The sequence below is a fragment of the Petaurus breviceps genome, unplaced genomic scaffold (genome assembly GCF_028583685.1).
Source record: "Petaurus breviceps papuanus isolate PSGF00001 unplaced genomic scaffold, PetGlider_PUasm1.0 90633, whole genome shotgun sequence".
Taxonomy (NCBI): Eukaryota; Metazoa; Chordata; class Mammalia; order Diprotodontia; family Petauridae; genus Petaurus; species Petaurus breviceps.
Window position 1 is genome coordinate 5584000 of NW_027187293.1, and position 12267 is coordinate 5596266.

Genomic DNA, 12267 nt, shown 5'->3' on the forward strand with positions numbered 1-12267 from the left:
GGGTAAAGAGTCAAGGACTATATCCCCTGGCATGAGAAGCCTGTGACAATGCTCCTTCCACCTTGGGAACAGAGCTTAAATTTAAAAGAAAGAGAAAAGGCCAAAATGCATAAGCAAACAACAACAACAACAAAAAGGTATTATGGTTACAGGGAATATCAATACACAATCACTGAAGAGCACTACAATGTCAAAACATATATGGGCAAAAACCCCCCCAAAACAGGAAGTGGTCTCCGTTCCAGAAGGAACACATAGAATAGCTCAAAAAGGAGTTTAAAAGTCATATAAGAGAAGTAGAAGAAAAATTGTGAAAGAAATGAGAGTGATTCAAGAGAATTAAGAAGAAAAAAAACAGCATTTTGGAAAATGAAAACTACTGCTTAAAAAGTAAAATTGATCAAATGGCAAAGGGGATACAAAAATGCACCAAAGAAAACAACTCCTTAAAAAGTACAATTGGCCAAAGAGAAAAGAAAGTTTAAAAGATAATTGAGGAAAACAATTCCTTAAAATTTAGATTTGGATGAGTGCAAGCCAATGACGGTATGAGACACCAAAAATCAATCAAACTAATCAGAAAGAATGAAAAAATAGAAGAAAATGTGAAATACTTCATGGGAAAAGACAACTGACCTGAAAAATAGATCCAAGGAAGACAATGTCAGAATCCCTGGATATCTGAAAGGCATAATCAAATGAGGACCTGGATAGCATCTTTCAAGGAATCATGAAGCAAAATTATCTTGATGTCCTGGAACCAGAGGGAGAAAAAGGAGTTGAAAGAATCCAGTGATCATCTCAGAAAAGAGATTCCAAAGTAAAAACTCCAGGAGACATTATAGCCAAAATTCAGAACTATAAAGTCAAGGTAAAAATACTGCAATTCGATAGAAAGAAGCAATTCACCTATTGGGGAGCCACAATCCATATTACACAGCATTTGGCAGCTGCAATATTAAATGATAAGCAAAGGAAAAGCAAAAATGCACCCAATTAAAAAAGATAAGAAGGGAAACTACATCTTCTAAAATGTACCATGGATAATGATGGAATATCAGTACTAAATATATGTGTGACAAATGGTATAGTATTGTAATAGTAATGAAATTTGAAGAACCCTTTGTATTGCTAAGCTAAAAGGTACTTATCACATACTTTCAAATTAAGCCTCTGTTAAAGAAACAGAAGGTGTGATCCCCTGTTGCTGACATAACAGGAAGGGGCTGAACAGGGAAACACTGTTGCTGACATAACAAGACAGGGCTGAACAGGGAACCACTGTTGTTGACATAACAAGAAGGGACTGAACAGGAAGAAACTATACTATATTTAAGGAAGATAAGATGAACAGTCAGAATTTCCTGGGGTAAGCATCGTGGAGGCAGGGCACCTCCTGCTGGACTGAAGATTGAATGGAGAATTGAGAAGAACTGAGAAGAGCAATGAGAATTGAGAAATGAGACAGAATTTCTTGGAGCAAGGCACATGGAGGCTGGATAAAGTGATTTTTATTTTAAGAATGGGGTATATGGTGCTGAAGACCTCTGAGGGACAGCTGGAGCTGCTGAGGATTTCCCGAAGGCCAGCCAGAGTTGCAGAAGACTAAGGAAGCATGACTGTGGTGCTGGTATTTTGTACAAAAGTTGTTGTGGCTTTGCTAATGTTCATGAATATTATTGTGGCTTCATTAAGCCTTGTATTCCCAGGAACAGAGACTGTGAAGGATTTGAGATGGACTGGACACTGTGAGCTCCAATGTGGAGCAGGAACTGCACAGAGAGCTGAATAAGGAGCTGGGAGCTGTCTGCCTTTGAACTCAGGTGGCAGTTGGTTAGATTCAAGCAGGAGCTGGACTGTGGAAGAGGAACTATGGAAGCTGAAAGCCTGCCCCTAGTCAAGATGAAAAGACCTTTCCATGGGTGCTGAGTAGTGACTAATGAAATGTCTAAGTAGTGACTGATGACATTGATTGAGTAGTGACTGATGAAATTGTAACCAAAAAAGTAAACCAGAAAGAAACTAAAGAGGTAAATAGAACATTAGAAAAGTTAGATATGAAGGACCTTTATTTTTTTTTTTGCTTTATTAGTGGGAGAAAGACAGGGCAATTGAGGTTAAGTGACTTGCCCAAGATCAAATAACCTAGTAAGTGTTAAGTGTCTGAGGTCAGATTTTAACTCAGGTCCTCCTGACTTCAGGGCCAGTGCTCTATTCACTGTACTAACTAGCTAACCCAATATGAAAGATCTTTGAGAAAACTGAATTGGAACATAAAGTAGTATGCCTTTTCTCAGCATGGCACCTACACAAAAATTGACCAGATATTAGGATATAAAAACCTCAAAATCAAATGTACAAAAGCAGAAATGTTAAATGTATTCATTTCAGATCATGATACAATAAAATTATATCCAACAAAGGGTAGTGGAAACATAAATTAAAAATTAATTGCAAACTAAAAAAATCTAATCCCAAAGAATAACTGTAACAAAGAACAAATCAGAAGAACAATGAATAATTTCATTTAAGAGAATGAGAACAATAAGAAAACATCAAAAATTATGGCATATAGCCAGAGAAGTTCTTAAGGAAAAAATTTATTTCTGTAAATTCTTACATCAGCAAAATAGAAAAAAGAACCCATCAATGAAATGGGAAGGTAACTAAAAAAATAGAAAAAGAACTAATTAAAAATTCACAATTGAGCACAAAATTGTAAATCCTGAAAATAAATAAAATGAGTAAGATTGAAAATTCAAAAAACAACAAAATTAAGCTAATGAGTAAATCCAAGAGTTGGTTTTGTTGGTATGGGGGAGAGGGGAGTGAGAGAATCAATATCAATAAGCCATTGGTTAATTTGATTTGAAAAAAAAAAGAAGAAAACCCAATATCCAGTATCAAAAATGAAAAGGGTGAAATCACCGCCAATGAAGAAGAAATTAAAGAAATCATTAGGAATATTTTGCCCAACTATATGCCAATAAAGCTGACAATCTGAGGGAAATCAATAAATATTTAAGATAATATAAATTAGCTAGTTTAATATATTAGGAAATAGAATGCCTAAATATTCTATCTAGAAAAAAGAAACTGAACAAAGCATTAATGAATTCCTTTAAAAAAAATCCTCAGAGCCATATGGGTGTAGCAGCAAGCATCCTAGCATACCCAGGATGGATGCCAACACAAGTTCTTGGATCTGCTTTTCTAAAGGAACGCAACTCACACTGGGTTAACAATCTTACTTTAATCAATCAAACATATATCATTTACCAAAGCCAGGGGGCTCAACAGCTGCCCAAAGTCTCATCTTGTCAAATCACATAACTCTTCTCAAGATGCGCTGCCCTGGCTTTGAAAACTCAGATGTTGGTGCTTCCCTCTCTGGTAACTGACTAAGTATGGATGTAAAGGTCAGACAGCTGGAAGCCTGTATGCTGAGCTGTTTCTCTGTCTGTTTGTAACTTGTTTGTATTCTCTGAAGCTCAAGGTGCTGACTTTTCCCCCTGAACTAGGTAAATGATACATGTTTGATTCATTAAAGTAAGATTGTTAACCCATTTTGAGTTGCTTTCCTTTAGAAAAGCAGATCTAAGAACCTGTGTTGGTAGCCACCCTGGTTATGTTAGGGTGCTTGCTTCTACAAATGGCATAGTTGGAAGAATCTGCAGAGTAAAAGGAATGTATGAAGGCTAAGATAATTGTTTGTTTCCCAGTTTTGGTAGCTGTGACTCTGTGGAGCCATGGAACAGGAGAGAACAGCCTGCATGCTGACTTCACTGAGCTGAACAAGAATGGTGAGCTGTCTGCATCAGAACTGGGGCAGAAGCCAGGAGTGGCTGGCTCCTGTGGGAGGAGAAGGAACCCAGGAGTTCGGAATTCAGCCACAGTACAAAATAAGCACTGTGCAGCAAGGTTTTATTAATGCATCCCACATCTATGGTGGGTGGGTGAAGTGCCATGAAGCCCCAAGAAACCCATTCTGTTGCTAAACCTGCAAGGGCAGTGTGGGGGGAAGGACATCTCCCTCCCCCCAAGAGAACTTTATTTGGACATTTTTGTTTTGGATTGAAGAGATGCATATGAATGTACTTTGTGCTTGTTTAAGGCCCTGTGGATCCTTTGGTAAGAGCTGTTATCTTGCAAATGTGATATCTCTATTTTGTGAGGATCAAGTTGTACTTAAGAGATGTTAATTCTAATTCAAATGTAAATTGCCTATGCTATAGGCATGAAAGTTCTTGGGGCCTAATGCTATGGTAATGTGAATTTAATATCTTCCCTTCCCCTAGGCCCTTTGATAGGCTTAAGTTTACCTGGAGCCTGTGGCAGGAGGCCTGCTTTTCAGGAGATGCTTTGTGATTGGACAGTGAGTCAAGAGGGTTGTGACATTCTCTGAGCCAGGAGAAGGCTATATAAACTCTGATGGAAGGCTTTCTTTTGGTTCTCACTTTGAGAAGTGTTGTGTGATTTGACCAGACAAGACTCTGGGCAGCCTTTGAGCCTCCCTTTTGAAAATCCAAATGTTGATTCTTCCCTCTCTGGTAACTCTGACTAGGTATGGATGTAATGATTAGACAGTTGGAAGCCTGTCTGCTTAAAATGTTTCTCTGTCTTCTTGTAACTTCTGCTTATAACTTCTGTCTGTATACTCTGAAGTTTGTGGTGCTGATTTTTTCCCCTGGACCATGTAAATGATATGTTTGATTGATTAAAGCAAGATTGTTATCCCATTTTCAGTTACTTTTATTTAGAAAAGCTGATCTAAGAACCTGTGTTTGCAGCCTCCCTGGGGATGCTGGGGTGTTTGCTGCAACAATGGGTTCATAAATGAATTCTACCAAACTTTCAAAGAAAAATTAATTTCAATATTTTTTAAACTATTTGGAAAAAATAGACAAAGAAGGAGTCCTAGCAAACTTCTTTTATGACATATATATGGTACTGATACGTAACCCAGGAAGAGTTGAAACAGAGAATGAAAATTATAGACCTGTTTCCTTAATGAATATCAATTCTAAAATTTTGAATCAAATACTAGCAAGGTGATCATGGCAATACATCACAAGGTTGATACACTATGACCAGGTGGGGTTTATACCAGAAATGCAGAGCTGTTTCAGTATAAGGAAAACTACCAACATAATTGACTATACAAATAACCAAACCAACAGAAATCATATGATTATCTCAAGAGATGCTGAAAAAGCTTCTGACATAATACAGTACCGATTCCTATTAATAACACTATGCAGCATATGAATAAAGGGAGTGTTCTTTAAAAAAAAAAGCAGTATCTATCTAAAACCATCAGCAAGCATTATATATAATGAGGATAAGTTAGAAGCATTCCCAGTAAAATCAGGGGAGAATCAAGGATGCCCATGATCACCACTATTATTCAATATAGTACTAGAAATTTTAACTATAGCAGTAAGAGAAGAAAAATAAATTGAAGAAACAAGAAAAGGCAAAGAGAAAACAAAATTAACACTTTTTGCAGATGATATGATGGTATACTTAGATAACCCTAGAGAATATTTTTTTTTAATTCTTGAAATAATTAATAACTTTAGCAAAGTTGCAGGATATAAGATAAACACACATAAATCATCAGCATTCTTTGTATGACCAGCTTAGAACAAGTGTGTCCAATAAAGGCCTCGTTTCTCAAATATATAAAGAAGTAAGCCAAATTTATAATAAGATAAATAATTCCTCAATTGAAAAATGGTCAAAGGATATGAACAGGCAGTTTTCAGATGAAGAAATCAAAGCTCTCTATAGTCTTATGAAGAAATGCTCTAAATCACTTTTGCTTAGAGAGATATACATTAAAACAACTCTGAGGTACCATATCACACCCACAAGATTGGTAACATGACAGAAAAGGAATAAAATATTGGAAAGGATGTGGGAGAACCGGGACACTAATGCATTGTCGATAGAGCTGTGAACTGATCAAACCATTCTGGAGAGCAATTAGGAACTATGCCCAACGGGCAACCAAACTATGCATACACTTTGATCCAACAATACCACTATTAGGTGTGTATTCCAATGAGATAATAAAAAAGGGAAATGGACCTACATGTACAAAAATATTAATAACACCTCTTTTGTGCTGGCAAAATACTGGAAATTGAGGGGATGCCCATCAGTTGGGGAGCCCTGCTATATGAATGTAAAGGAATACTATTGTACAATAAGAAATGATGAACAGGCAGGTTTGGGGAGGGGACAGAAAGACTTGTACAAACTGAAACACAGTGAAGTGAGCATAACTAGGAAAACATTTTGCATAGTATCAGCAACATTGTGTGAAGATTAACAAAGAATAACACAGCTCTTCTTAGCAACACAGTAATCCAAGACATACGACTCATGAAGAAAAATGCCTTCCACACCCAGATGAAGAACTGATGAACTCAATGTAGACTAAACCATATTTTTAACTTACTTTATATGTTCATGAGTTCCCTTTTGATCTCTTTTTTCTTTCACAACTCTGACTAATATAAAAATATATTTTACATGATGGCACATGAGCAGCCTACATCAAATTACTTACAATTTTAGGAAAAGGAGAGAGGAAGCAGTGAGGGAGAAAAAATCAGAACACAAAATCTGATATTAAGGAAGGCTCAAAATTGTCTTGACATGAAATTGGGGAAAATATTATTTAGAAAAATTTTAGTGACAGAAATAATGGTTCCATTTTTATAAAAAAAAAACAGTGTTCATAGGAGTATTTGTCCCCCAAATTTGTAATTAATTTTGTACCAATGATTGGAGAATGGATAAAAGAAATACAGTAAATAAGTATAATGGAACATTATGGCATTGTGAAAAATTTTAATAGGAATAAAATAAAAATAAATATGAGAATGAATAAAAGAAAAAAACATTCATTGCACATTTAATATGATTAGAGAACTGTGTGTAACAATAGGCATATAAATAGAAAACCAAGAGAGTCCCTGTCATATTCTAGTGTGGGAGACAATATAAACAGGAGGTATCATCTGCAAGTCAGATGGAAATATCAATTGTCCTTAGGATGCAATGGCTAACCAGACTGCAGTAAATCTTTGATGTTGTCTCCATTGATAAAATCATATCCATTTCTGACAAGGACTTGGGGAAAAAAGAAACATCTTTTTGTAATTAACTAGAAAATGCACCCATGCCTAGTCTTCATTGGGAAATAAAAGAAAAGTCATGTTTCAAGCCTAAGTTGGCATAGGGAAATACAGAGGACTTTGAAAGCAGGGGATAGTGTACCTATAGGGTGGCATTATGCAGAACTATCTAGAGAAGAGACTGAACAAATGCCTGTGACTTTATGCTAGGGCAAGAAGACATTTTACAGGGAGGCAGAACTGGTGACAACTGGCAATTCTATAGCTCATATCACAGAGTTAGGACATAGATCCTGTGTGAAATGAAGGGACCTCTATGTAGAGAGAGTTTTTTTCAAGTCAAGGAATGGTCATGAGCTTGAGTTATATATTACAAGGATCCTAAAGCCTTCCTCCAGCTGATGTGGTTAGGTCCAGCAGCAGTCTTCTGGAATTCTAATCTAGGGCAAACTCACAGGTGTTTTGCTCATATTCAAACCTATGTCAAAAGTTCACAAAACTTAGACCAGAGGGAAATGATTTAACTTCACCATACTTCATGCAATTTTTGACATCCTGAAAGGTTACAGGTACCTTGTCAATGCTTTCCTTGAGATTGTGGATGAAAACATTACTTGATGCCTGGAGAAAGCATCAGCAGGAGAACCCAACAGAGCACAAAATATTCTCCACACATTCTCTCTATAAGTGGGAAAAACCTGGACTTAACTCTAAGTTCAAAGTTCAGAAGTGAGCCTGCAAAAAGGAAGAAGAAAGTATTCCCAGCATGGGAGACAGTCAATAAAAATATCTGCAGTAGGAAGAACAGGTCTCCTCTGTTAGGAACAGTAAGAAGAAAAGAACCACTGGATTGTAGAATAGAAAGTCAATAGTGGGAAGTTGCAAGTGGTAGATACTAAACAAAGCCTCAATGTAAACAGGTCCTACATTCAGTTGTTTACAGTGTGCTATTTCAGATCAATTAAAGCCAGCTTCTACTTATTTGTTTCTCCCATGGTTCCCCCTCCCATCATTTTCTCTCCTGAAAACTTAGCCTCATATTTTACAGGGAAAATTTGAGACCATTTACCATGATCTCTCTCTTCTCCTTTCTTTTTCATCTTTCACTCCTGTGCCTCCTGTGCCTTCATCTCATCCTTCACCCCTGTTTCACATGATTAAGTGGCCTTACTCTGTACCAAGGCTAATCCCTGTACTTGTTCAAATGATCCCATTCCATCCCATCTTCTCCAATAGATTACTCTATCAGTCATACTCATTTTTTTCATTTGTTTTTATTCTCTATCTCCTGGCTCTTTCTTTGCTGACTAAAAATATTGCTATATCTCCCCTATTCAGAAAAGCAAAAACACACAAAACAAAAGTTCATTTGATTCTTCTCACCTAAGTGACTATCATCCTACTCCTTGAAAATGTGGTCTATAGTAAGTCTACTTTCTCTCTTCTTACTGTTTTCTTAACCTCTTACAAACTAGCTTCTGACTTTTATTGTACCACCAAACCTACTCTCTCAGAAGTTGTAAATGATCCCTTAGTTGCCAAATCCAATGGATTTTTCTCAGTGCTCATTTTCTTTTACTTATCTGTAGATTTGAAATGGTTGACTTCTTTCTCTTCCTTGATACCTCTTGCCTCTAGGATTTCATGACACTACTCTTTCCTAGTTTTCTTTTTGCCTGTCTGACCACTCGTTTTCAGTTTCTTTTGCTAGATGCTCTTTCAGGTCATGCCCTCTAATTTTAGGCATTCCACAGGGCTCTGTCCTAAACCATCTTTTCTTTTCCCTATTTACTACTGAATATGATGATTTAATTATTTTCATAAATTTAATTACCATTTCTGTGCTAATGATTTTCATATCTATCCCACCCCAAACTCTCTGCTAACCTCTAATCTCACATCTCCAATTGCATCTCAGACATCTTAAACTGCAGTGTTCACTAGACAATGTAAACTCAGCATGTCTAACGCAGAACTCATTACTTTCCCCCAAATCCTTCCTATTTCATTCCTTCCCTATTATTGTAGGGGTAAGAGCATTCTCCAAGTCCCTCAGGCTCACAACCTAGGAGTCGTCCTGGACTCCTCACTATCTCTCATTTCCTATGTCTAATCTGTTTCTAAAGCCTTCGGATTTCACCTCCTCTGACTCAACCACTGCTCTATGTCAGGGTCTCACATCTGGATTACTGCAATAGCCTGTTAGTGGTCTACCAATCTCAACTCTCTCCCCAATTTAATTCATCCTCCACTTAGAATAGAGATTTTCCTAAAATCAATTTATTCAATAAACTCTATTGCCTTCAGGAGAAAATTCAAAATGCTCTGTTATAACCTTTACCCCAGTTCACATTAACTCTTTTTGCTTGCCATGTTGTAGACTCATATTGAGACAACAGTCCATTAAATTTCCTCAGTCTTTGTTCAGATAAAAATCCTGAATTTTTGTGTCAAAGCCATTTAGAACTTGTTTTAAATAAACTTTGAAACACTCCATTAATTTTAAAGTTATATAGTCCCTTTAGCTTTGCATTTCAACAGTTTTTATTTAAATGCATTGCAAAAAGCAACAAGTTACTATATCACAAAACTGACATTTATTTATATAGCACAGATTTGCAAAGCATTTTACTCATTACCTAATTTCATTCTTAAAATAACTATGTGATCTAGGTAGGTTTTATAGATATGATTTTAGGTGTAAAATGAATTTCATATGTGTGAATATTATTAATATAGCATTGTATGAGCAAAGACACTAAGGCTCAAAGAGGGGGGGGACATTCTCATGATTGAATAATTTGGAAGTAGCAAAGAAAGGATTCAAATACAAGTCTAGTCCAGGGCTTTTTTCCTTACATAACAATTGCTGCACATTATTGAATTAGCAGTTGGATGATGGAGGAAGAAGAGAAAATGGAAGAGGGGAAAAAAGGCAAAACCAAACAAACCAAAAAGCCTGAACTTATCTTCTCAAATGTAGACAAAAGAAAAAATGCATCATTTTGTAATCTTAAGACCAAAATCTCACTATTTAAAAACTTTCTCTTCTTATTTCTATCCAATAGGGAAAAAGAAGAAAAGCATTGTTAGAGTAAGGAAGCCAAAAGAAATACTATTCTTCTTTAAAGCTGATCTGGAATCCTGGGACAGCACACTAGAATTTCCTTTGAATTAACTGGAATAGCCTTGACAGGAAGAATGGATGTTGTATGTTTGAGAGAAGTTATAGCAACAATTAAAAGGATAAAAAAAATACTCCTCAATGCCAAATTATTCTGAAGCTCAGGAATTACTACTAATTTAAGGTAGGGAGGCAACTGTGTCTCAGACACAGACTTGCCTAGGAGGCAATGAGCTCACAGTTTGGGACTGATTAGGGGGAAGGACATTCTTGTACTGATGCTCCAGATCTAAGAGAATCACTCTTACAACCTCAAACCCCACAGAAAGGAGACGTCTGAGGGGCAGACATTACCTCTTACACATATCCACAGATTACTAGCCCAGTAGCCAATTGAAAAAGGCATCATAGCCAAGAAGAAGTAGTCAGAGAATATTAGAACCTGCCCTGAAGTAGGAAGAAGGTCCCATCTATCACATCCCCAAAGGGATACTATACACCCTTATGTTTATAGATAAATAACCCAAATTTTGATTTTTTTGGTGTCAAGAAATCAGGGTGAGGAAAGTCCCTCTATTAATATTTACTGGCAACTGTTCCAAAACTTGTTTGGCTTGCTTTTGGCCCTGAGTGGTTGGATGACTTGTCTAAGATAATAAAGCACTTTATGTCAGAGACAGGACTTCAAACCAGGTGCTCCTGACTCCAAAAGTCATCTTTCTCTCCACTAGGTGAAGTGGCATTTCTGTATGTTATAAGATAACTTATCACACTTCCATAAATATACTCTCAGCCATATTTTATTCATTGTTGCTTATACTTTCTGGATATACAATACTGTCCTCATATGGTTGCTTGTCTAAATTACAGAAGCAGCAATTTTGAATGGTAAATAATTACTTAAATATGAAATGGAAAGTTTACTGTTAAGACATTAACTTAGAATAAATGCCACAAAGCAGTTCATTTCAGACTGTACTATTTACTTCTTGTCTTCAATTTTTAGCAACAAACTACTCTAGAAATGCTTCATGAGGGCTTACCACATATAAGACACTGCCCTGATCACATGGACAATACAGGATCGATGATCAATTTAGTTACTCTCTGAGGTCATGATGAAGCAGTAAAGACTTTTTGTGAACTTTAGTCTCTCTCTAGATAAAAGTTACAGCCTTGAAGAATCCACAATTTCATTCAAAGAATTGCATGGGTGTTAGGTCTGACATAGGGTCTTTCATGATCTCCTATAGTTACTAATATTCTATCTCTCCAGGGAAGAATTTGTATATAATTCATATTTATCTTCATACATTTTATATTGCTTCACATATTTAATTTTTGAATTTTCTTTTTTATAGTGAAATTAATAACACTAAAATTTCAATATTCAAAGAATCCCCAAACTCATTTCTGTTATATATAGTTCTGTTTTATAGCTTTATATATATATATATATATAATTTCTGTTATATATAGTTCAAATAGCAGATATTTGAGAGGTGGCATGTGATAATAAATAGAGAACTGGCCTACCAGAGTCAGAAAAACCCAAATTCCAAACTCCACTTTTGTTATATAAAGTGTGATCTTGGACAAGATCATTCAAGTCTTGGTGCCCCAAGTAATTCTGTAAAGTCTATTTGAAGTTTAGGACTAAAACTAAACTTTTTTACTTTAGATTATACCTGTATTGATAAACAGTAGGAAGGAGAAGGGAGACCTACTACATTTAACATATTATGCAAGTTTCTTGAGATAAAAGAAAAACCATAAAATTAAACTTCCCACAAAGAAATTGTATTGTTTTGGAGGTGTGTACTACATAGAGACAGATCAAATAACATACATAATAAGTTTTCTAGGCTTTGTCATTGATGACAAAAAAAACCCAAATCTGAAAGTTTTAGAAATTTATTAGAACTTTAGGAGGGAGAGAGAGACAGAGAGAGAGAGAGAGACAGAGAGAGAGAGAGAGAGAGAGAGAGAGAGAGA